The sequence below is a fragment of the Dendrobates tinctorius genome, unplaced genomic scaffold (assembly GCF_039654945.1).
Source record: "Dendrobates tinctorius isolate UK_male_01 unplaced genomic scaffold, ASM3965494v1 ptg000303l, whole genome shotgun sequence".
Lineage (NCBI taxonomy): Eukaryota > Metazoa > Chordata > Amphibia > Anura > Dendrobatidae > Dendrobates > Dendrobates tinctorius.
In genome coordinates this window covers 901,464-928,672 of record NW_027361970.1, presented here as the reverse complement: position 1 = coordinate 928,672, position 27,209 = coordinate 901,464, and the positions used below count along the sequence as shown (strand labels likewise).

At 46.0% G+C, this 27,209-nt stretch overlaps 1 protein-coding gene across 1 annotated transcript in view; it reads right to left on the bottom strand.

Moving 5' to 3' along the window:
- Positions 1-27,209, bottom strand: part of TREH (trehalase) — a 134,564-nt gene that overhangs the window by 14,506 nt on the left and 92,849 nt on the right. The gene's annotated exons all lie outside the window — the stretch shown is intronic.

Sequence of the window (27,209 nt, the reverse complement as noted above, 5' to 3'; positions counted from 1 at the left end):
ATTAATAAGGATAGCAGTTTACCTCTTTGTTAGGCATGTACATAATAGGAAAAGGTCCTAAGTCAGATCCACATGAAAGTGACAGGGGGTCACACTGCAGAACACATTATGTCAACCAAAGCTCAGGCTATAACAAATGAAGAAATTATCCCCATGTGAGTAAAAAAAGGTTTTTATTGAGAATAATCTCAAAAAAATTATTAAATAAGGTAGCTAAAAAAAAGTGATGAAAAAAAAATCAAGAAAAATGGTGACAGTGGTTACAAGTACCTTATGTAAGGACCAGTACATAATAAACCAGGTTATATAAATACATATTATTTATTGGTACTAATTATTGGAAGTAATTTCAACTTGCCTTTTTGACATACCTACAGTGGCATGTAAAAGTTTGCAAAAGTTTAGGCACCCCTGATCAAAATGACTGTTATTGTGAACAGTTAAGCAAGTGGAGGGTGAAATGATCTCTAAAAGGCCTAACTTTAAAGATGACACATTTCCTTTGTATTGTAGGAAAAAAATAAGCATAATACTACTCAGACAACACAAGCTGTGGGCAGAACAGTGCGACAATACTTTACTGAACCACAAAAGAGGCAAATAACACACAGAACAGTCCCAGCACAATACCCAAAATGGTGCAAAATTACAGTCTCACCCTTTCGCTGACTCATCGGGATAAGAGCAGCTGTGACTTCAGAACTTCCAGAGCCGACTACCCCACCTGTTGCACACACAGAGAGGAGGTAACGACAAGCTTAAGAAGCTGACAGTCCATTGACGTACAATCTCCATGGAGCCAGGTGACCAGTGGGTCCCAATCCTGACTACCCCAAACATATCCATGGGTTCATTGATGGTCGATGGAGCAGATCTACCGTATATACTAGTGTATAAGCCGAGTGTTTCAGCACATTTTTTTATGCTGAAAACGCCCCCCTCAACTTATACATGAATCATTGTTTCAGAAGCCATAGGAGGAGGGGGAGCAGCAGGTCACAGGAGGCAGGAGCCGGAGGCTAAAGAGAAATTAGTATTCACTGCACGGGCAATGAATATTCATTTCTCTTATAGCACGCAAAGTTAGAGCCGCCGGCTTCCAGCAGCTGTAAAAAAAACAAACAAAAAAACCTCCTACTTACCTTCAATGCATGCTCATGCAGCATCTTGTTCCGGCTTCCAGCAACTCATGCGTCCGAGCGATCAACACTTAATGGTTGGCAAGATGTTAATTTCCTGAAAATCTGACTTTTTTCTCCACACATACCTTTGATCATTGTGGCCAAATACAGTGGGGAAAAAAAGTATTTAGTCAGTCAGCAATAGTGCAAGTTCCACCACTTAAATAGATGAGAGGCGTCTGTAATTTACATCATAGGTAGACCTCAACTATGGGAGACAAACTGAGAAAAAAAAATCCAGAAAATCACATTGTCTGTTTTTTTTTCATTTTATTTGCATATTATGGTGGAAAATAAGTATTTAGTCAGAAACAAGCAATCAAGATTTCTGGCTCTCACAGACCTGTAACTTCTTCTTTAAGAGTCTCCTCTTTCCTCCACTCATTACCTGTAGTAATGGCACCTGTTTAAACTTGTTATCAGTATAAAAAGACACCTGTGCACACCCTCAAACAGTCTGACTCCAAACTCCACTATGGTGAAGACCAAAGAGCTGTCAAAGGACACCAGAAACAAAATTGTAGCCCTGCACCAGGCTGGGAAGACTGAATCTGCAATAGCCAACCAGCTTGGAGTGAATAAATCAACTGTGGGAGCAATAATTAGAAAATGGAAGACATACAAGACCACTGATAATCTCCCTCGATCTGGTGCTCCACGCAAAATCCCACCCCGTGGGGTCAGAATGATCACAAGAACGGTGAGCAAAAATCCCAGAACCACGCGGGGGGACCTAGTGAATGAACTGCAGAGAGCTGGGACCAATGTAACAAGGCCTACCATAAGTAACACACTACGCCACCATGGACTCAGATCCTGCAGTGCCAGACGTGTCCCACTGCTTAAGCCTGTACATGTCCGGGCCCGTCTGAAGTTTGCTAGAGAGCATTTGGATGATCCAGAGGAGTTTTGGGAGAATGTCCTATGGTCTGATGAAACCAAACTGGAACTGTTTGGTAGAAACACAACTTGTCGTGTTTGGAGGAAAAAGAATACTGAGTTGCATCCATCAAACACCATACCTACTGTAAAGAATGGTGGTGGAAACATCATGCTTTGGGGCTGTTTCTCTGCAAAGGGGCCAGGACGACTGATCCGGGTACATGAAAGAATGAATGGGGCCATGTATCGTGAGATTTTGAGTGCAAACCTCCTTCCATCAGCAAGGGCATTGAAGATGAAACGTGGCTGGGTCTTTCAACATGACAATGATCCAAAGCACACCGCCAGGGCAACGAAGGAGTGGCTTCGTAAGAAGCATTTCAAGGTCCTGGAGTGGCCTAGCCAGTCTCCAGATCTCAACCCTATAGAAAACCTTTGGAGGGAGTTGAAAGTCCGTGTTGCCAAGCGAAAAGCCAAAAACATCACTGCTCTAGAGGAGATCTGCATGGAGGAATGGGCCAACATACCAACAACAGTGTGTGGCAACCTTGTGAAGACTTACAGAAAACGTTTGACCTCTGTCATTGCCAACAAAGGATGTATCACAAAGTATTGAGATGAAATTTTGTTTCTGACCAAATACTTATTTTCCACCATAATATGCAAATAAAATGAAAAAAAAAAAGACAATGTGATTTTCTGGATTTTTTTTTCTCAGTTTGTCTCCCATAGTTGAGGTCTACCTATGATGTAAATTACAGACGCCTCTCATCTTTTTAAGTGGTGGAACGTGCACTATTGCTGACTGACTAAATACTTTTTTTCCCCACTGTAGGTTCTTTTTTAACATCATCGGTCCACAGGACTTGCTTCCAAAATGCATCAGGCTCATTTAGATGTGGGTTTTTTGCATACTTCTGATGCTGAATTTTATGGTGAGGACACAGGAGAGGTTTTCTTCTGATGACTCTTACATAAAAGACAGGTGTCTCTGAACAGAAGAACAATGTACCATAACTGCAGTGTCCGATAAATCTTTCTGGTCTTTTGCAGTTAAGTGGGAGTTTTGATTTGCCTCTGTAGCAATCCTACAAGCAGCTCTCCCTGAAATTTTGCTTGCAGACCTTATCTTGACCACCACTGTCCCTATTAACTGCCATTTGTTGGTTACAAAGTGAACTGAGGAAAGGACAATTTGAAAATATTTTACTATGTTCTTATAGCCTTCTCCTGCTTTGTGGGCCTCCGCTATTTTCATTTTCAGAATGCTAGGCAGCTGCTTAGAAGAACTCATAGTTGCAGTTTTTTGTACAAAGTTAGAAGAGGCTGGGTTTTTTATAAAACCAGCAAATTTGCATCACCCAGCGATGATCAAGAACAAGCCATAACCCTAAGGGTATGTTTCCACAGGGCATATTCCTTCAGTATTTGCTGCAGATTGGACGCTGCGTACAGTCGCAGCGTCCAGATGTTACATCATATTGGAAGGGATTTTATGAAATCCTATCTCCACTATGCGTGCAAAAATGCAGGCGGCAGACCTGCATAGGAGCGTCTTTATAGATCGCAGCATGTCTATTTATCTTGCGGATGCGCTCAATCTCCGCAAGATAAATAACACAGTATAGGATGCGGGGATTCCGCATGTGTTCAATGAACACATGCGGTTTCACCGCACATACTGTACAACAGTGGGCGGTGCTTTGGGCGGAGCGGGGTATCCTCTGCTTCCAAAGCGCAGGGATTCCGGACCGTGGACACATACCCTAACACTCTAATTAAGGTATGGAACCTTGGTCAAAGTTATCTGAGCACACAAATCTCTAAGAGTAGCCAAAGTTTTGGATCAGCCCATTTTCCTTTTTTGTAATTTTAAAAATGCAAAAAATGATATATATAATTTTTTGCCTAAAATACAAAGGAAATGTGTCGTCTTTAACTTTAGGCCTTTTAGAGATCATTTCATCTTCGACTTGCTTAACTGTACACAATAACACACACAGTGCATCACCCAGCTTTGCACATAGACTTGCCTCTGCACCTAGCATTCACATGGTATGCCTTTCAGCTAACCCCAGCTTACCCCAGTGTTATTTATGACCTTGTTTACTCTGGCTTGATCATATACATCTGGTCCACTCTTAATTGTCTGGCCAAGATGAGCAGAGACCACTCCTCTCTGCTTCACATCTGACTGCACTTAGTTGTACATATATTGCAGAGCACAAGTCTGCATAAAGACTTCAGTCTGCAGTGTGATTTCCTATAAGTGTGTTCTAGAAGTGTGAAGATTAATTTAAGAATTAAAACCAGAATTGAACCAGAAGGGAACTGAAGGTAACTGTACAGTCACTGTAAACAATGTTTCTGTTTGTTTTCATTTTCACCCCAATAATCCTTCACTTTCTGCTAATTCCCCTAATCCCTACTCCTAGTAAGGAACTGTTCATCTCTTCTTCAATCCTCCCCATCCACCTCACCTCCGCCTCAAAACTGTTCCTTAACATACAATCCTCTGTCTCCAAACACAGACAGCCCCCTCATTCCCTCTCCTGCTCCCACCTAACACTTTCTCTGCTCCTTCTCACTGCTGGTGATATCTCTCCAAATCCTGGTCCTCCTCACCACATTCCCACAGTCATTTCTACTTCCCATCCACGCTCTATCACAACCTTCCGTAACCTCTCCAACCTTATACCCATTCACCCAGCCCCCGCTTCCCCAGTCCCACTAACAGGAGCTCTGTGGAACGCTCGCTCTGTCTGCAACAAGCTTTCCTACATCCATGATCTTTTTGTCACTACCAAACTTTCCTTCCTCGCCATCACCGAAACCTGGCTCACCCCTTCTGACACAGCCTCTCCTGCTGCACCTTCGTATGGCGGCTTCCACCTTTCTCACACCCCCCGCCCCAGCAGCAAACATGGCGGAGGAGTTGGTTTTCTCCTGTCAGATACCTGCTCCTTCACCCCAATCCCACTGCCACCCTCTGTTACCCTCCCTTCCTTTGAGGTGCACTCTGTGCGCATCTACTCCCCCTCCAACCTCCAACTGGCTGTCATCTACCGCCCCCCAGGGCCAGCCACCACCTTCTTTGACCACTTCTCCACCTGGTTACTTCATTTCCTTTCCGCGGACATCCCTACTATCATCATGGGCGACTTCAACATCCCCATTGACACTTCCCTCTCAGCTGCCACTAAACTTCTATCTCTCACTTCCTCCTTCGGCCTCACTCAATGGTCTTCTACATCCACCCATAAAGAGGGCCACACACTGGACCTCATCTTCACCCGCCTCTGCTCCCTATCTAACCTCTCTAACTCACCTCTTCCTCTCTCTGACCACAACCTGCTCACATTCTCTTCCCTCTTCACTCCATGTCTACAAACCCCACCCCACAAACTTTCACACCCTCGCAGGAATCTTAAACACCTTGACCTACACTCATTCTCTGAATCCCTCCTCCCTCTCACAGATATAAGTTCCTTACACAATGCAGATGACGCTGCTGCTCTATATAACACCACAATAGCTGTAGCTTTGGAATCCGCTGCCCCACTTACACATACCAAAACTCGCAAAATCAACAGACAGCCCTGGCACACCAGCCTGACCAAAGAGCTGAGGCGAGCTTCCAGGGCTGCTGAGCGCAGATGGAAAAGATCCCACTCCAACGAGCACTTCATCGCATTCAAACAGTCCCTCACTACTTTCAAGACCACACTCGCCACAGCTAAACAAACCTACTTCTCATCTCTCATATCCTCCCTGTCTCACAACCCTAAACAGTTATTCAACACTTTCAATTCTCTCCTCCGCCCCCCAGCACCTCCTCCCTCCCCACTCATCTCAGCTGAAGACTGTGCCTCATTTTTCAAGCAGAAAATTGATAACATCAGGGACAGTTTTGGTCAACAACCCCCAGAGCCCTTCCTCCTGACTTCCCAGCCCTCCACCTTCAAAACCAACTTCTCCACCATTACAGAAGATCGACTCTCCACTCTACTTTCAAGATCACATCTCACCACCTGTGCACTCGACCCAATCCCATCCCACTTCATACCAAACCTCACCACAGTCTTCATCCCAACCCTAACCCATCTCTTCAACCTATCACTAACAACTGGTGTTTTCCCCTCAAGCTTTAAACATGCCTCCATCACACCTATCCTCAAAAAGCCCTCTCTTGACCCATCCTCTGTATCTAGCTATCGCCCTATATCACTTCTCCCCTACGCCTCCAAGCTACTGGAACAACACGTCTACCTTGAACTGTCCTCCCATCTCTCTTCTTGCTCCCTCTTCGACCTCTTACAATCTGGCTTCCGGTCACACCACTCCACTGAAACTGCCCTTACTAAGGTCACCAATGACCTCTTAACCGCCAAGAGCAAGCGACACTACTCTGTCCTCCTCCTCCTGGACCTGTCGGCTGCCTTTGACACAGTGGACCATTCCCTATTATTACAGACCCTCTCATCCCTCGGCATCACAGACTTGGCCCTATCCTGGATCTCATCATACCTAACAGACCGGACATTCAGCGTCTCCCACTCACACACCACCTCCTCACCTCGCCCCCTATCTGTCGGAGACCCACAAGGTTCAGTCCTTGGGCCCCTGCTGTTCTCTATTTACACCTTTGGCCTGGGACAGCTCATAGAATCTCATGGCTTTCAGTATCATCTTTACGCTGATGACACACAGATCTACATCTCTGGACCAGATATCACCTCCCTACTAAACAGAATCCCTCAATGTCTGTCCACTATTTCATCCTTCTTCTCCGCTAGATTTCTGAAACTCAACATGGACAAAACAGAATTCATCATCTTTCCCCCATCTCACGTGACCCCCCCTACGAACCTATCAATTACAGTAAATGACTGCCCACTCTCCCCAGTCCCACAAGCTCGCTGCCTCGGAGTAATCCTTGACGCTGATCTCTCCTTCAAACCACATATCCAAGCCCTTTCCACTTCCTGCCGACTTCAACTCAAAAATATTTCACGAATTCGTTCATTCCTCACCCAAGAATCTGCAAAAACCCTAGTCCATGCTCTCATCATCTCTCGCCTTGACTACTGCAACCTCATGCTCTGTGGCCTCCCCTCAAACACTCTCGCACCCCTCCAATCTATTCTAAACTCTGCTGCCCGACTAATCCACCTGTCCCCCCGCTATTCCCCAGCTTCTCCCCTCTGTCAATCCCTTCACTGGCTCCCAATTGCCCAGAGACTCCATTACAAAACCCTAACCATGACATACAAAGCCATCCACAACCTGTCTCCTCCATACATCTGTGACCTCGTCTCCTGGTACTTTCCCGCACGCAACCTCCGATCCTCACAAGATCTCCTTCTCTACTCCCCACTTATCTCCTCTTCCCACAATCGCATACAAGATTTCTCTCGCGCATCACCCCTACTCTGGAACTCTCTACCACAACATATCAGACTCTCACCTACCATCGAAACCTTCAAAAAGAGCCTGAAGACCCACCTATTCCGACAAGCCTACAACCTGCAGTAACCACCGATCGACCAAACCGCTGCACGACCAGCTCTACCCTCGCCTACTGTATTATCACCCATCCCTTGAAGATTGTGAGCCCTCGCGGGCAGGGTCCTCTCTCCTCCTGTACCAGTTATGACTTGTATTGTTTAAGATTATTGTACTTGTTTTTATGTATACTCCTCCTTACATGTAAAGCGCCATGGAATAAATGGCGCTATAACAATAAATAATAATAATAACCAAACTTTTACATGCAACTGTAGGCAGTTTTGAAAATGTCACCAATTTTCTAAGTTAATACATTTCTAAAGGCGCTATTGACCTGAAATTCTCACCAGACGTCTGAAACAATCCATCCAATCCACACAGGCAAATTAATCAAACCATAGATATCCATAAAGTAAGTTATGTGTAATAATGAGAAATTACACAGGGAAAAAGTATTGAACACACTTACTGAAATGTACACTGCTCAATAAAATAAAGGGAACGCTAAAATACCACATTCTAGATATCTCTGAATGAACTATTCCAGTTGCAAATTATTATTCATTGCATAGTGGAATGTGTTCAGAACAATAAAACAAAACAATTATCAATGTAAATCAAAATGAATATCCCATGGAGGTCTGGATTTGGAATGATACGCAAAATCAAAGTGGAAAATCAAATTACAGGCTGATCCAACTTCAGTGGAAATGCCTCATGACAAGGAAAAGATGCTCAGTATTGTGTGTAGCCTCCACGTGCCTGTATGACCTCCCTACTGTACAACGCCTGAGCATGCTCCTGATAAGGCAGCGGATGGTCTCCTGAGGGATTTCCTCCCAAACCTGGACTAAAGCATCCGCCAACTCCTGGACAGTCTGTGGTGCAATGTGACATTAGTGGATGGAGTGAGACATGATATCCCAGATGTGCTCAATTGGATTCAGGTCTGGGGAACGAGAAGGCCAGTCCATTAGCTTCAATGCCTTCATTTTGCAGGAACTAATGACACACTCCAGCCATATGAGGTCTGGCATTGTCCTGCATTAGGAGGAACCCAGGGCCAACCACACCAGCATATGGTCTCACAAGGGGTCTGAGGAGCTCATCTCAGTACCTAATGGCAGTCAGGCTACCTCTGGCGAGCACATGGAGGGCTGTGCGTCCCTCCAAAGAAATTCTACCCCATACCATTACTGTCCCACTGCCAAACCAGTCATGATGAAGGATGTTGCAGGCAGTAAATCACTCTCCACAGCGTCTCCAGACTCTGTCACGTCTGTCACATGTGCTCAGTGTGAACCTGCTTTCATCGGTGAAGAGCACAGGGCGCCAGTGGCGAATTTGCCAATCCTGGTGTTCTGTGGCAAATGCCAAGCATCCTGCACGGTGTTGGGCTGTGAGCACAACCCCCATCTGTGGACGTCGGGCCCTCAGACCATCCTCATGGAGTCAGTTTCTAAACGTTTGTGCAGACACATGCACATTTGTGGCCTGCTGGATTGCAGAGCCTGGCAGTGCACCTCCTGTTCCTCCTTGCACAAAGGCGGAGGTAGCGGTCCTGCTGCTGGGTTGTTGCCCTCCCACAGCCCCCTCCACGTCTCCTGGTGTACTGGCCTGTCTCCTGGTAGCGCCTCCAGCCTTTGGACACTATGCTGACAGACACAGCAAACCTTCTTGCCACAGTTCATATTGATGTGCCATCCTGAGCTGCACTATCTTAGCCACTTGCGTGGGTTGTAGAGTCCATCTCATTCTACCATGAGTGTGAAAGCACAACCAACATTCAAAAGTGACCAAAACATCAGCCAGAAAGCATTGGTACTGAGATGTGGTCTGTGGCCCCATGTGGGGAAGGTGACTTGACGGACAGACGTGACTGGTAGTAGGAGGGGACGGTTTGTGCACTAGAGACGGAGATTGACAGGATAGAAGGGTGACAGCTGGGAAAGGTGGATAGGAGAGTGCAGTACCTAGAAATGACCACAAGATGGCAGGGGGAGTAGCTTAGGACTTAACATCAGCTTATGGCTTGAGAAATGCTTAGTCATGAGGGGGCGGGGAGATAGAACCCAGGAGGGGAATTCCCGGTGAGAGAGGGGATAAATAGAACAGGGTAGGGTTCCAGGCAGGTTAGTCCCGGGAGGAGCTCGGTAGAAGACGGTGAAGAGAGAAGAGCTCGACCAGGGGACGGACAGCAAAGAGACAGTCAGGGGGGTGGCCCTGACCCGACGGACCACAGGACAGAAGAGGCCCCGGGGGTACCGATTAGACAACGAACTCGGGCAGGTGAAGCGCTGGCGGTAGATTGGTCTAGGACAGCCCCAGCGAAAGATCCACGAGGGACGTTACTTCGAATGGAGCAAAGGTACAGGTACCCGGGCCTGGAGGCAGAGAACTGTAAAGAGGCTGCGGTGCGTGGTCGTGGTCGTCAGGAGGGCGACGAATAAATCCGGAACTGTTACTATTGAAATCTGTCTCCGCCTCGTCCTTGCATCGCCTGGTGTCTGTGTCATCCAGACAGGGTAAGCAGTGGTCCACCCCCCAATCCGGCCCCCTACCACATTTTGGCGTAGTCGGCAGGATCGCCGCCGCTAATACGGCATCTTCTGCAGCAGGCCTGCGCCTGAAGAACCCAAAAGGACTTGGACTGCTCCCCTGTGGATTACAAATATCTGTGGATTACAAATACCTGTGGATTACAAGACTGCTCACCTGGGGATTATAAATTGGAGACTTTGTTCTGGATCATCACTGCCATCAGAGGATCCGGTGCGGCACCAGAAGCTGTCCAATATGGCTGTGGTACTCCAACGCCGGGGAAAGGCCCAGGCGTTCGCAGTTGTTCTGGATGGACTGGGGCCATCTCCAACGTACCCCTGGGGGGATCGGCGTGTGTATGGAGACCCCCGCCCCCTCATACTGGACCCGGGCAGATGGGTGGAGAAGTCGGCCATCACCCCACCCAGGAGCGGGAGTGGCCCGGGAGAGAAGACGGGCTGCGGCTGCTTGGCGCCATTTGACTGTTGCCCACCGGACGGGATGCGACGCTGCAGTTGCCGTGGCCTCGGACGCCTGGAGTGGCGGTGGCGTCGGGAGGTTGAGTCTCGTTGGGAGACCTGCTTTCTGGAATCACGGACAGTCCTCAAGACATCGGGTGGAGAAGAGGAGCGACTGCGGGCCCTGCGGGAGCTGAAGACATCACCTGGGGGCCTCCCTTCGGGATCCACGAGCCTGGAGACTAGCCCTGCTGGACGGTGGGGTGAAGACCGGAGGCTACGGGAGGAGTCGCGGGGCGGTCTGTCGGAGGCCGGGGAAGGTGAGAGTTCCCCTGGCTCTACCGGCGGCTCCGCAAGCGGCCCCCACCACCCGGCTGCACCGCGCGGTCTCCTGCGCTCCTGCAAACCCAGCTGCGGAGGGCTCTGCGGCCTCCGCCGGGCTGAGCAATGCCCCTGCTTCTGTCCCCGAGCCACTCCGCCCGGCGACGCCATGTCCGGTGTTGCCGGTGCGGAACCAGCCCGTGGCCGACGCTGCTGCGTTCCACATGTCAGCAGCGGCCCATTCCCTGAAGCCGGGCGCTATTCCAGCCCCGTCTGCGACTCCAGTTGCGGCCTACCCCGCGGCTGCATCTGCGTCACCCCCGGAGTCGGCTGCAGCCTGCTTGTCAGGCTCTGCGGCCTTCCCACCGGGAACCACGGCTGCCCCTGCCTGCCGCCCGGCCCCAGCGGCTGCTGGGACGCCGACATCTACAGCCGCCTCTGCCCTGCTCTCAACCCCGGCTGGGTCCCGCCCACCGGACTCCGGGGCCTACACCAGACCCTCCGTCTGGGTCGTGGAGGTCATACGGAAGAAAAAGGCCAGGGAGCAGGAGGCCTGGAACCTGCTCCATTTGAGAGGGGAGGCTGGCATGGCGGCTTCACGATGTATGGGGCGGCTCGTGTACACCAACCTGGAGAAGGGATACGGGTTCATTCGGGACCTCACAACCGGCCAGAAGGTGTACATCAACGTGACCTCCATCCATCACGGCCGGGCGTTGCGAGAGGGGGACTTGGTATCATACTACAAAGAGTACTGCCCCCGCGGCTACAACGCGGTAGGCGTAATTTCTAAACCCGAAGGCCACAAACCCCCGTAAAAAGGACCCCTAGAGACACTCCCTGCATCCCGGGAGCTCCACGGCTGTGGTGCCCCTTGCTGCCGGCTATCAGGAGATGGCCCGGACTGTCAGGACTTCGCTGCACCATTGTGAAGGCTACAAGGACAGTTTTCCTTCCAGGTTACAAAGAATGTTTTTATATTGTTTGATCTTTTTCTCCTGATATAGCGGGGATGCGGGGAAGGGAGTACTAGTGTTAAAGGGAGGGGGAGTATTTGTTTTAAAGATGCTGTGCAGAAAATATTGTGTTGGAAACAATGCTAACGTGTTTGAAAAAAAAAAAAGAGAAAAACAATTAAAAAAAAAAGAGAGAGAGAAAAAGCTTATGGCTTGAGAAACGCTTAGTCAGGGGGGGCGGGGAGATAGGAACCCAGGAGGGGAATTCCCGGTGAGAGAGGGGATAAATAGAACAGGGTAGGGTTCCAGGCAGGTTAGTCCTGGGAGGAGCTCGGTAGAAGATGGTGAAGAGAGAAGAGTTCGACCAGGGGACGGACACAGCAAACAGACAGTCAGGGGGGTGGCCCTGACCAGGCGGACCGCAGGACAGACGAGGCCCCGGGGGTACCGAATGGACGACGACCTCGGGCAGGTGAAGCGCTGGCGGTAGATTGGTCTAGGACAGCCCCAGCGAAAGATCCACGAGGGACGTTACTTCGACTGGAGCAAAGGTACAGGTACCCGGGCCTGGAGACCGAGAACTGTAAAGAAGCTGCGGTGCATGGTTGTGGTCGTCAGGAGGACGACAAATAAATCCGGAACTGTTACTAGTGAAATCTGTCTCCGCCTCGTACTTGCATCACCTGGTGTCTGTGTCATCCAGACAGGGTAAGCAGTGGTCCACCCCCCAATCCGGCCCCCTACCACACCCACCCCACCTGCAGAACCACTCCTTTATTGAGGGTTTCTTGATAGTTGCCAATAATTTCCATCTGTTGTCTATTCCATTTGCACAACAGCATGTGAAATTGATTGTCAATCAGTGTTGCTTTCTAAGTGGACAGTGTGATTTCACAGAAGTTTGATTTACTTGGAGTTATATTCTGATCTTTATTTTTTGAGCAGTGTATTTACTATTTCATGCAAAAGCCTTTGTTAGTGATGAAAGCTTCAAGATGCCTCCTGTATGGAGAAACTAGTCGCAAGCATTGCTCAGGTGTGATTTTGGCCAATTCTTCCACACAAACACTCTTCACATCCTGAAGTTCCTGTGGGCTCCTTCTAAGAACTCTGAGCTTTAGTTCCTTCCATACATTTTCTATTGAATTCAGGTCAGGTGATTGCTGGGCCATTCTAGCAGCTTTATTTTTTTCTCTGAAACCAATTGAGAGTTTCCTTGGCTGTTTGTTTGGTTTCATTGTCTGCTGAAATGTCCACCCTCGTTTCATCTTCATCATCCTGGTAGATGGCAGCACATTTATTTCAACAATGTCGTGGTACATTTATTCATTTAGCTTTACTTCAATTATATGGAATTTGCCAGTGCCATATGCTGAAAAACAGCCCCATACCATGATGTTCCTAACCTCCAAACGACACTGTTGGAATGGTGTTTTTGGGGTGATATGCAGTGCCTTTTGGCCTCCAAACATGATGTGTATTGTGGCACCCAAAGAGTTCAATTTTTGTTTTATCTGACCAGACAATATTCTCCCAGTAGTTCTCAGGCTTGTCTAAATGTTGTTGAGCAAACTTTATGTGCTAGAACATGCTTTTTGTTCAGCAATGGAGTCTTGCATGGTGACCGTGCGTACAGGCCATGGAGGGTGAATTACCTCTAGTCTTATTTGAAACTATTGTACCTGCTGATTCCAGGTCTTTCTGTAGCTCTCAACAGGTAGTCCTGGCTCTTGGACAACATTTCTGATAATTCTTTTCACTCCTCTGTCTGAAATCTTGTGGTGAGCCCCTGGTCGCGGTTGATTTATGGTGAAAATAGTATTTTTCACTTCCAGATTATGGCCCCAACATTGCTCTCTGGAGCCTTCAGAAGATTAGAAATTTTTCTGTAACCTACTGTATGTCATCAGTATGCTTCACAACCTTATTTTTGCAAAGGTCTTGAGATAGATCACTGGTTTTACCCATCATGAGATGTTTCTTGTGTGGCATCCTGATGATGAGGCACCTCTTTATAGGCCATCCAGCCAAACCAGCTGATATTATTTTTCACTAAGTGGAAGGATTGCTTTCTTGCCTTCCTCGGCCTCACAGAACCATGGCTGACACCCTCTGATACCGCCTCCCCTGCTGCGCTGTGGTACGGCGACCTCCACTTCACCCACACTCCTCGCCCTGGCAATAGACATGGTGGAGGAGTGGGTCTTCTCCTTTCTTCCAATTGCACCTTCAACCCAATCCCACATCTTCCCTCCCTAATCCTCCCCACTTTTGAAGTCCACTCTGTCCGCATCTACTCTCCCTCCAACCTCCAAGTGGCCGTCATATACCGACCTCCAGGCCCGACCACTGCCTTCATTGACCAATTCTCTACCTGGCTTCTTCATTTTCTTTCAACTGACACCCCCACTATCATCATGGGTGACTTCAACATCTCCACTGATACCCTTCAGTCAGCAGCCTCCAAACTCCTGTCCCTTACTTAATCCTTTGGACTTACTCAGTGGTCCTCCTCAGCCACCCACACAGTAGATAATAGGGAAGGTTAGCACTTGACTGGAAAGTTTGAGTACACGGTGCTAGCGAGAAGGAACCAATGGTCCCGAAAGTACAGGTTCGATATAGAATCACTGCACACGTAGATTATGCTCAGAGTGAAATATTTTTATTTATTGACTTTGAGGAAGCGACAGATATTTGTTCTGTATATTGTGTATATTATATATATATTTCCTTGATTCTTACTGTATATATTTTATTATTTCAGCGACTATGTGATAAAGGCCGCTGTCAGGCCGAAACGTCAGCTGTTTCGGCCTGACAGCGGCCTTTATCACATAGTCGCTGAAATAATAAAATATATACAGTAAGAATCAAGGAAATATATATATAATATACACAATATACAGAACAAATATCTCCAAAAGCGCATTAGTGATGAATCAAATGCCATATGATCACTCGAGAACATAGAGGTACTTTAAGACAAGAGAAGAGGAACAAGACATGGCGGCAGACAAAACAATACTACATATAGAAATTATTGCAATGAGGTCATACCCCTTTTGAGAAGAGAGTCTGTGGTCACTGGGTAAATAGTGTCACTGCTAGGCAATATCTCAAAAATTTGTAGATTATCCTGTAGGTGAGGGTAAACGGAGGTATGGTTAGATGGGCACCAAAGTATGTGTACTCTTAAGGGAGTATATAGGTGTGGCGGAATGGTAGGAAAACATATGTCAATATAATGCAATAAAAGAATTCAGCACAACTTTTCACTATAATTGCAGTGGCTGAATGGTAAGAAAACATATGTCCATATAATGCAAAGAATTCAGCACAACTTTTCACTATATTTGTAGTGTTACTATGGCTACGGCAGTTGCTTAAGGTATAGATGGTATGTTCTAAAACATTGATTTTCATATTTTTCATATTCATCTATGTGGCCAGTGATAAGATGCTTAGTTTATAAATGGATTATATACCGAGGTGGCCAGTGATCCTGGTTCCTGAGGAGCCGAAGTTGAGGAAGTGTGCCAGAGCTATATGGGATGGAAAAATGTCCCAATAAGTATATAACTACATAAAAATTAATTGGTGGTATAGCGGTGGTCCCTTTGGGGGATAGTACTTACGATCATTGGTGACGCATTTTTTTTGCAAAAAATGGACCAAAATGAAAAAATAGGTGGAGGGAATTGTAAAAAGAAGGGGGGGAAAGGGGAAAATTTTTTTGTGCGAAAAACATATAATAAAAATAAAAGACATATTTGGGATGAAATTGATGACAATAAGAAGATAATTATGAAAATCATAACCAAGGTTGAAAAAAAATGAAAATAAAAATAATAATAAAAATAAAATTAAAAGATGAAAAATAAAAAATAAAAAACAAAAATAAATGGAAATAAAAGTAAAAATGAAAATATGACTGAAAATAAATTAAAAAAATGAAAATGTAGTTTTATATCTTACCGCCAGGGAATATGTCAATATAGACTCATGGGGGCAAATGTTCAGTGGGTCTGAAGGGAAGAAAAAATTATCAGATTAGCCAATCAATTTCCCGACTGAGACCTTTGGGATGTAAGGTGTCAAGAGTATAGATCCAATAGGTCTCACGTTGCTTGAGTATGCGAATATGATTACCACCCCTCTTGGGCCTGGGTACTTTTTCTATGACTTGGAACCTTATCTGGGACACATTGTGTCGGGCTTCCTTAAAATGGGCAGGGAGTGGGAGCCATGTTTTTTCGCATCTGATGGTCGACTTGTGGCTGGAAATTCGGTCCCTGATGGCCTGGTTGGTTTCACCCACATACAGTAACCCACAGGGACATTTAATGATGTATACGACAAAATTGGTTTCGCAAGTGAAATAGTCTCTGATCGGGTAAGATTTACCTGTACGTGGGTGGATGACCTCATTGCCTTTGATGATGTTGGAGCAGCTCATGCAATTAAGGCAAGGGAAAGTACCTGTTCTTTCCTACCCTGTCAATGTTCATGTGCTAATCTGACTAGAATATCCTAGGTCAGCTCTGACCAACTTATCCTTGATGTTTTGAGGTCTTCTTAAGCACATCAGAGGTGGAGATCTGAAAATCTCAATTTTGGGGTAGGCTAGTGTGGGTGTATGGTGTTAGTAATTTTTCAAGAAAAATGGATAGCGGATTGAGGATGGAGTCTGTTGAGGCGACAATGGGACGTCTGGGTGGATTGTGTAAGTCCTTATGAATTTTGGGAAGGATGTAAAGAACTGGGGTTACTGGATGTTAATTTGTCAGGAATGTTTTAATTTTTGTATCAATAGTATTGAGCTGCATATGTTTATTGAGAATACAGTCAATTTTCCTGCATATGCTACATGTGGGGTCACCTTGAACTCTCATATAAGGGTTGGTATCTGAGAGTTGTCTTCTAATCTCAGTCACATATTGATTTTTGTTCATGACAATGATTGCGCCTCCTTTATCTGCAGGTTTTATAATCATATTAGGATTCTCCCTTAGGGATGATGTGGCTTGTTTCTCAGTCGACGATAGATTATGGTGGACAGGGAGTAGGCCCAAACGTTGTTCATGGATGGTCTGTTTGATATCTCTATCTAGTAGTAGGTCCACAAAGGTTTCAACGGCATGATTCATTTTAGGGGGTATGAAACTGCTCAGTTTTCGCAGTCGTAAGGTGTCAATAGTGATGGAGGGGCTGATATCTCGACTAGGAGCTAAACCTGCGGTGTTGGCCATCCGTGGTGAGGAATCCTCAAAGTGTACCTTTAATCTAATGCTCCGATAGAATTGTTTCAGATCTTTTTCTAGCTCAAAGGCGTCCCATCTGGGTGTTGGGCAGAATGAGAGGCCCAAATTTAGTACTTTGAGTTCTAAGGGAGAAAGAGAATAGTCAGAAATATTTACAACTAAGTTTGGACTCCTACCTGTTGTGACCGGAGGACCATCTGGCGATTCTGCTCTCCTCCTCCTCCTCGACCGCCTGGTTGGCGTGTGTTTTGGCCTAAAAAAGGAACTCTTGAGAGAGATGTTCCACCAGCATCGCTCCCGGATCCTGGTGAAGAGCCTCCAACTGGAGAGGATCCCCCAGAGGCTGTGTGTACTCCTTGTTGGCAAAGAGATCTTGATCGGTAGCGTCTTGGTGCTGGGTCCTCCCATTTATAGACTGTTATTAAGGTAGTATTCTGTATCGTGTTGAAATTTAGACCTCTTTCTTTCTTCTAGAGTTTTTTGATGTGTTAGCAGAACAGCGTTTACTTTACTTTTAAGAGTGCTGAATTCGGTGCTGCTGAGGGTAGAGGTTAATTGAGTCTCTATGGTGGAGATTTTTTCTTCAGTTTCCTTTATAGCTTCTTGAAGGTATTCAATCGTGAGTAATATTATGTCGAATTAACATTTATTAAGAATTTTCTGAAAAGTGGCGCAATATTTTGCGTTATCTGAGAAGAGGGTGGGTCTCAGATGGCTATGAAGCCCACGGGGTATTTTCCCTTCTTACCTTCGGGGTAACGAATCATGCCGTTGAAACCTTTGTGGACCTACTAGATAGAGATATCAAACAGACCATCCATGAACAGCGTTTGGGCCTACTCCCTGTCCGCCATAATCTATCGTCGGCTGAGAAACAAGCCATATCATCCCTAGGGAGAATCCTAATATCATTGTAAAACCTGTGGATAAAGGAGGCGCAATCATTGTCATGAACAAAAATCAATACGTGACAGAGATTAGAAGACAACTCCTATATGAGAGTTCAAGGTGACCCCACATTTCACATACGCAGGAAAATTGACTGTATTCTCAATAAATATATGCAGCTCAAGACTATTGATACAAAAACTAAAACATTCCTGACAAATCAACATCCAGTAACCCCAGTTCTTTACATCCTTCCCAAAATTCACAAGGATTTACAAAACCCACCCAGACGTCCCATTGTCACCTCAACAGACTCCATCCTCAATCTGCTATCTATTTTTCTTGAAAAATTACTAACACCATACACCCACACTACCAAATCTTTCATTTTGGACACAGAAGATTTCCTGAAAAAAATTCGTACTATTGACTCTGTTTCACCCAGTGGCATCCTTTGCACATTTGATGTCAACAGTCTGTACACATCAATTGCACACGACAAAGGGATTGACGCAGTCTCACTGACTTTAAATTAAGCCGGCATCGACCCAGGCACGTGTGAATTATGTTTAGACCTCCTAAATGTGGTCCTACGGGAAAAATTTTTCCGGTTCGAGGATGATTTTTTTGTCCAGAAATGCGACACCGCTATGGGCTCTAATGTATCCCCCATATATGCATATGCAAATATCTATATGGACAAGTTTGAACGAGACTACATTTACCCTAATTCACTGTTTCAACAATTTGCCGTTAGTTGGTATCGTTACATTGACGACATTTTCTACATTTGGCGAGGTGACTCCACTAGCCTTTCCACATTTTACGACACAGTAAATAGCGTCAGACAGGAATTGAAATTCACAGTTTCTCACAGCCCAGAATCCAAAACTTTTCTGGATACCAGAATCCACAAAGATCCACATGGCAAACTTACCTCTGACATCTACACCAAACCTACCGACTGCAATAACCATCTCCTATATGACATCTGTCACCCAAAATCTACCCGTAACAGTCTTCCTCGGTCACAGTTTAAAAGGGTCACTAGGATTGTGTCAGACCCTACTACCAGAAACCTAAGACTACTAGAAATGACCAATAGATTTGAAACCAGACACTATCCACCCATGCTCTTGGCCTCTGAGATGACGAAAGCACTAGCTGACCCTGACTGCACTAGAATTATTGCACCAAACCCACCCAGACTCCCGTTTGTTCATGGTCACCATCCTTCCATGCAGAGAGTACATAACCTCATTCATAAGCACTGGTCTTTACTTACCAAAGCCTACCCCAAAATTGATATTTTCAAATCTCCACCTCTGATGTGCTTAAGAAGACCTCAAAACATCAAGGATAAGTTGGTCAGAGCTGACCTAGGACATTCTAGTCAGATTAGCACACGAACATTGACAGGGCAGAAAAGAACAGGTACTTTCCTTTGCCTTAATTGCATGAGCTGCTCCAACATCATCAAAGGCAATGAGGTCATCCACCCACGTACAGGTAAATCTTACCCGATCAGAGACTATTTCACTTGCGAAACCAATTTTGTTGTATACATCATTAAATGTCCCTGTGGGTTACTGTATGTGGGTGAAACCACCCAGGCCATCAGGGACCGAATTTCCAGCCACAAGTCGACCATCAGATGCGAAAAAACATGGCTCCCACTCCCTGTCCATTTCAAGGAAGCCCGACACAATGTGTCCCAGCTAAGGTTCCAAATCATAGAAAAAGTACCCAGGCCCAAGAGTGGTGGTAATCATATTCGCATACTCAAGCAACGTGAGACCTATTGGATCTACACTATTGACACCTTACATCCCAAAGGTCTCAATTGGGAAATTGATTGGCCAATCTGATAATTTTTTCTTCCCTTCAGACCCACTGAACATTTGCTCCCATGAGTCTATATTGACATCTTCCCTGGCGGTAAGATATAAAACTACATTTTCATTTTTTCATTTTTTACATTTATTTTCAGTCATATTTTCATTTTTAGTTTTATTTCCATTTATTTTTGTTTTTTAATTTTTATTTTTCATCTTTTAATTTTATTTTTATTATTATTTTTATTTTCATTTTTTTTCAACCTTGGTTATGATTTTCATAATTATCTTCTTATTGTCATCCATTTCATTCCGAATATGTCTTTTATTTTTATTATATTTTTTTCGCACAAAAAATTTTCCCCTTTCTTCTTACAATTGCCTCCACCTACTTTTTCATTTTGGTCCATTTTTTACACATTTCCCCCCCCCCTTTTTCCCCCCTTTCCCCCCTTCCGGTTAATTTATAGGTCTCACGTTATTTTAGCCTACAATTTCTTCTCTTTCCCTGACTTTTTTCATTATTTTGTTCACCCTCCTTTCCATCCTCTCCCCCTCCCCTACTTTTATCTCTGATTAATAAAAAATGTTTTATTTTCCGTCATCATCTTACTTTTTTCTTTGTGTATATCTCTGTTTGGACTCCTACAGAACATTAGTGTCGCTTTTATAACCTGCTTGCATTATTAAAAAAAGACGTTGCTACAGCTGTATTACATGTTGTAATTCCATGTGCCTTAATATTGTTTGTGCTGTGGTAGGGGGCCGCGTTGGGGGGTGGTCCACTGCTTACCACATCCGGACAACACAGACACCAGGCGAAGCAAGGACAAGACGGAGGCAGAGTTCAGTTGTAACAGTTCCGGATTTTATTCGTCGTCTTCCTGACGACCACAACCACGCACCGCAGCTTCTTTACAGTTCTCCGTCTCCAGGCCCGCGTACCTGCACCTTTCCTCCAGTCGAAGTAACGTCCCTCGCGGATCTTTCGCTGGGGCTGTCCTAGACCAATCTACCACCAGCGCTTCACCTGCTCAAGGTCGTCGTCCAATCGGTACCCCCGGGGCCTCGTCTGTCCTGTGGTCCGTCAGGTCAGGGCCGCCCCCCGACTGTCTCTTTCCTGTCAGCCCCCTGGTCGAGCTCTTCACTGTTCTCCATCTTCCGTCCTGAGTCTTCCTCTGCTTAGCTCCTCCCGGGACTAACCTGCCTGGAACCCCAACCAGTCCTATTTATCCCCTCTCTCAGGGAATTCCCCTCCTGGGTTCCTATCTCCCCGCCCCCATGACTAAGAGTTTCTCAAGCCCTAAGCTGCTGTTGAGTCCTGAACTACTCCCCCCTGCCATCTTGTGGTCATTTCTAGGTACTGCACTCTCTTGTCTGTCTTTCCCAGCTATCACCCTGCTGTCCTTGTCAATCTCCGTCCATAGTGCACCAACCGTTCCCTCCTACTTCCAGTCAAGTCCGTCCGTCAAGTTACCTTCCCCACAGCGCTATAAGCTATCTTTGCTCACTGGTCTCCTCCACACAGGGCCTATCCTCTCAGTAATCTCCTAAGATGTCCCCGTGCACTATTTTGCATACAAGGGAACTTGCTTGAATCTATTCACAACCCCTGCCAGCTCCCTTACACCTAATAAACCGGATCGCGCTTTACTGCGCATGCGCGGGTATCCCGCGCCATTTTGGTGGTGGTTTACCATGCAGGGCGACATGGCCGTGCCCTACTGCGCACACGCCGGCGTCCTTCATGACTTCCGATCATGTGATCGGTTTGTGCATTGTTAAGAGCGCCACTATGAACTCAGCGCTCATTCACTGCTCAGGCACGGCGGTGCCTGCATCCCCCACTGCGCCACCAATTAATTTTTATGTAGTTTTATAGTTATTGGGACATTTTTCCATCCCATATAGCTCTGGCACACTTCCTCAACTTCGGCTCCTAAGGAACCAGAATCACTGGCCACCTCAGTATTTAATCCATTTCTAAACTAAGCATCTTATCACTGGCCACATTGATTTTCATATTCATCTATGATTTAGAACATACTGTACCATCTATACCTCAAGCAACTGCCGTAGCCATAGTAACACTACAAATATATTGAAAAGTTGCGCTGAATTCTTTGCATTATATGGACATATGTTTTCCTACCATTCAGCCACTACAATTATAGTGAAAAGTTGTGCTGAATTCTTTTATTGCATTATATTGACATATGTTTTCCTACCATTCAGCCACACCTATATACTTCCTTAAGAGTACACATACTTTGGTGCCCATCTAACCATACGTCCGTTTACCCTCACCTACAGGATAATCTACAAATTTTTGAGATATTGCCTAGCAGTGACACTATTTACCCGGTGACCACAGACTCTCTTCTCAAAAGGGGTATGACCTCATTGCAATAATTTCTATATGTAGTATTGTTTTGTCTGCCGCCATGTTTTGTTCCTCTTCTCTTGTCTTAGGCCTCTTTCACACTTCAGTTTTTTGCCATCAGTCAAAATCCGCCAAAATTTGAAAATGGCGGATCCGCTTTTTCTTGTTGCGGATCCGCCATTTTCCCCATTGGGATACATTAGTGGCGGATTTTGACGGATGGTCGTCCGTTGCGTCCGATATTTGGCGGATCCGCAAAATTCTTTGCGGATTCTGTCTGAGGGGGACGGAGCTTGTAACGTTTTTTTTCGCCGTTAAAATGGCGGATGACGGCGGATCCGCCGTAATCCGCCAAGCGGTAGAATGGGCGCCTATGTGCGGCGGATCGGCCGGGATCCGCGATTTTGCGGAATCCGCCGGCAGGATCCGCAAAATCGCACTGGGCATGCCCAGAAAAAAAGATACTTTTCCAGACAGTCCCAAAACTATATAAGGTGGGCTAATTGGGCCCAGACATGCAGTGTCAGCCAGCAAGCCTGCCAGAGGACACCCACCAAGCCTGCCAGATGGACACCCACCAAGCCTGCCTGCCAGGACACCCGCCAAGCCTGCCAGACGGACACCCACCAAGCCTGCCAGGACACCCACCAAGCCTGCCAGGACACCCACCAAGCCTCTGCCAGGACACCCACCAAGCCTCTGCCAGAGGACACCCACCAAGCCTGCCAGTACCAGCTCACCTACAAGTGTGAGTATACCTATTTATGACATTTCTGTGTGTGTGTGTATGGCCTGCTAGAGTGTGGTCTGCGAGTGTTAAATGTCTTTTTTTTTTTTTTCAAACTTTTTTTTTCTGTTGCTTGTGTACTGCATTTTATTTTCATACAACTGTAATTATATTGTATTTTTTGTGCTGTGATTGAGTGATGTATGGTATGTGGTGTAATTGGGCCCAGACAATTCGGCACCAGCAACACAAGACACCAAGCAAGATATCCGACTCCAGCCTGCCTGACAGAAGATTCAACTAGAGCTATAAAACCTGTCTGCCCAGCTGCAAGTCTACCACCTGCAAGACCCCTGGAGCGTGTGTGTGTGTGTGTATGTATGGCCTGTGTGTCTGTAAAGCATTTTTTAATTTTTTTTTTCCATCTTTTTTTTTCTGTTGCATGTGTACTGCATTTTATTTTCATACAACTGTAATATTGTATTTTGTGCTGTGATTGTGTGGTGTAAGGCCAGTTTCATATTTGCACTTTATAGCGCAGCGATAACCTGCACACGTCCACCACTAATCCCCGCCCCATCCGGTCATTTCTGCCTACTACCGCACATGAACGCTTGCGATCTGCGCACCCTATCTTTAGCATAGGGTGCGCAGATGGTGCGCTGGCCGTATTTTACCGTGTGCTGCGCACTTTTGAAGGTGTGCCCTTGTTCGCCAAACGCAGCATGTTGCATTTTGGCGCACACGGCACACCTTAAAAAGTGTGCAGAACACGGTAAAATACGGCCAGCGCACCATCTGCTAAAAATAGGGTGCGCAGATCGCAAGCGTTCATGTGCGCTAGTAGGTGGGGATTAGTGGCGGCCGTGTGCAGGCCCTCGCTGCGCTATAAAGTGCAAATGTGAAACCGGCCTAACTGGTATTGTATGTGGTGTAATTGGGCCCAGACATCTACATCAAACACCAGCCTGACTGATAGGCTGGTGTTTGATGTAGGCTGGTGTTTGATGCAGATGTCTGGGCCCAATTACACCACATACAAAGTTAGGCCGGTTTCACATTTGCACTTTATAGCGCAGCAAGGGCCTGCACACGTCCGCCACTAATCCCCACCTACTAGCGCACATGAACGCTTGCGATCTGCGTACCCTATTTTTAGCAGATGGTGCGCTGGCCGTATTTTACCGTGTTCTGCACACTTTTGAAGGTGTGCCGTGTGCGCCAAAATGCAACATGCTGCGTTTGGCGCACAAGGCCACACCTTCAAAAGTGCGCAGCACACTGTAAAATATGGCCAGCGCACCATCTGCGCACCTTATGCTAAAGATAGGGTGCGCAGATCGCAAGGTTTCATGTGCGGTAGTAGGCGGGGATTAGTGGCGGACGTGTGCAGGCCATCGCTGCGCTATAAAGTGCAAATGTGAAACCTGCCTAACTGGTATTGTATGTGGTGTAGTTGGGCCCAGACATCTGGCAACAGCCACACTGAAGACACTGAACCAGACATCAAACACCAGCCTGACTATCAAACTCAGCTGCAAATCTTCCACCTGCAAGACTGTGTGTGTGTGTGTGTGTGTGGCCTGGCTGTGTGTTATGCGTGTTTGTGTGGGTTTTTTTTATTTTATTTTCAGATTTGCAATTGTGGTGTTATTGTATCTGTACGTTTTTTTATTTTTCATTTATTGTGGTATTTAAAATAAAGAGCAGAGTAGCTCCTATTTGTTGGAAAAAAAAAATAATAAAAAAAATAAATAAATAAACTGTTTTGAAAAAATCTCCTTTGTATCATTTAAAAAAAAGGTAAAATTAAGTTACCATAAAGGTACATTAAATTTTTGGTATACAAGTGTGGTTAAAAGTGAGAGATTGCAAGATGAAAATAATCTGGGTATACACAGCTGAGTTTTTCAGGGAATTCAAAAACATGCAAACACAGTGTGGGTATACACAAATTAAACACCTTCAATCACTGGTTACACTCTCGGTGAGAGTTTGAGGGAATACAAACACTGGTATACACAGCAATTACACACCTTCAATCACTGGTTACACTTGGTGACACCTTCAATCACAGGTTACACTCTCGGTGAGAGTTTGAGGGAATACAAACACTGGTATACACAGCAATTACACACCTTCAATCACTGGTTACACTTGGTGACACATTCAATCACTGGTTACACTTGGTGACACTTTCAGGGAATTCACATGCCAAAAAAAGTGGGTTTACACAAAATATTACACACCTTCAATCACTGTGGTTACACTCGGTGAGATATAAGGAAATGTAGACATGCAAACACTTAAAATCATTTTCTTAATACTTGCAGATCACTCAATAATGAAGAGGCACCAAAAAACCAGCAGACACGGCCAGCCAGACCGCAGAAGGGATGATCAAAGAGAGCGCAGCAGAGAGGAACGGCGAGAGCGCAGCAGAGAGGAACGGCGAGAGCGCAGCAGACAAGAACACCCAGGCCGCGGCAGAGTACAGGCAACAATTAGTTTCCCTGTAAGTATAAAGACCTGAAAGCTTATTATGATCCTTTGTATAGTAGCTTAACAATTGTCTTTATACTTGCAGATCACTTCAGCAAGCACCACCAGCCAGACCGCAGCGGAAACGGTGAGACAGGCCGCAGCGGAGATGGTTGGACAGGCCGCAGCGGAGATGGTCGAACAGGCTGCAGCAGAGACGACCAGCCAACCTTTATTTTCCCTGTAAGTATAAAGGCCTGAAAGCTTATTATGATCCTTTGTATAGTAGCTTAACAATTGTCTTTATACTTGCAGATCACTTCAGGAATCACCGCAGCTGCCAACGCAGCTGCACCAAACCATAATGTCTTCTCCTGAAAGTTCCCCCTCACATCATCAGCGAGCTGAGGTAAAAAAAAATTTTTTTTTTTATTTAAAATATTTTTTTTTTTTTTGGTTAAAACCACTATCCATGTATTATGTTTTAACAGGAAGCTGGTTCAGAGGAGCTTCCAGGAGGAGACGTGCAGGGTGGAGAGACGCAAGGAGGGGGTGCGCAGAGTGTAAGTTTAGCACATACATAGATACATAATGCTACACCCAACACAAACATTCATCACAGTGCACACACAATAACTACGCATCCATCCAAACAAATTTATTTATTTTTTTTTTTCCCCACAGTCTTCAGAATCCGGTGCTCGCACTAGAGTGACTCCCAGGACATCCCAGGGTCGTCAAGGTGATGCATCTGTTGGTCGGCAAACGGTAAGTAACCCTATTTGGATAATTGTTTAAATGAACATCATGTGTTTGAATAGAATGAATTTTTTGTTTTTTCTTTTGTTTTTTATCTTCACAGGTTTCACAGCGTGCTTCAGTAACTTATATTCCAGCATGTGAAGTGTTGAATACTAAACCTTTTTTTTTTTTTTGCTTCACAGGTGACAGGGTTATCACACGGTGGCGGTCGCTCCGGGATCGCTTCAAGAGGGACTACAACAAAGAGATTCAGACCCCGAGTGGATCGGGAGGACGCCGGGGACCCCAGTACAAAAACTACAAAGCCCTGGCGTTCCTGCGATCAACAATGGTGTGCAGAAGGTAAATATTCCCCAAACCATTTCTGTAGTAGAAATGTTTAACCAAATTTTTTTTCAGCAGACTTAAATTAAATATCAATATTTGTAATATACATTTTTTCTCCTTTTTTTTAGCACCATCTGCAGCACTCGGGAGTCTGCATCAGAGTTGCGTCCCTCTGGAGTGATCCCTAGTGAGACCGCCCCCGGTGACCACATCGAGGTATCCGACCCCTCTGTACCTACCCTCTTGTCTCATCCCTCTATCCCCTCCACCAGCACTGGAGCAGCAGGGCAGACTTCATCACATGAAGCTGCTGGTGACTAGAGTTGAGCGAAACGGGTCGAAAAAATTCAAAAGTCGCCTACTTTTGGCAAAGTCGGGTTTCATGAAACGAAACCCGACCCTAGGATGAGGTCGGCCACGAGGTCGGCGACTTACGCGCCAAAATCGCGTTTCAAAAGTTTGTTTTGCGCTCTTTTTCAGCCAATCAGGATCCACGGACACTGTGGGCAACGTGATGACATAGGCACGGGTCACCACCATCTTTCAGAAGGGCATGCAAGTGATTGGCTTGCTTTGGTGGGCGTCACAGGGGGTATAAAAGGGCGTGCACGCCGACCGCCATCTTACTTCTGCCGATCTTAGTATAGGGAGAGGTTGCTGCTGATTCTGTAGGGAGAGCGTTAGGCAGGGAAGAA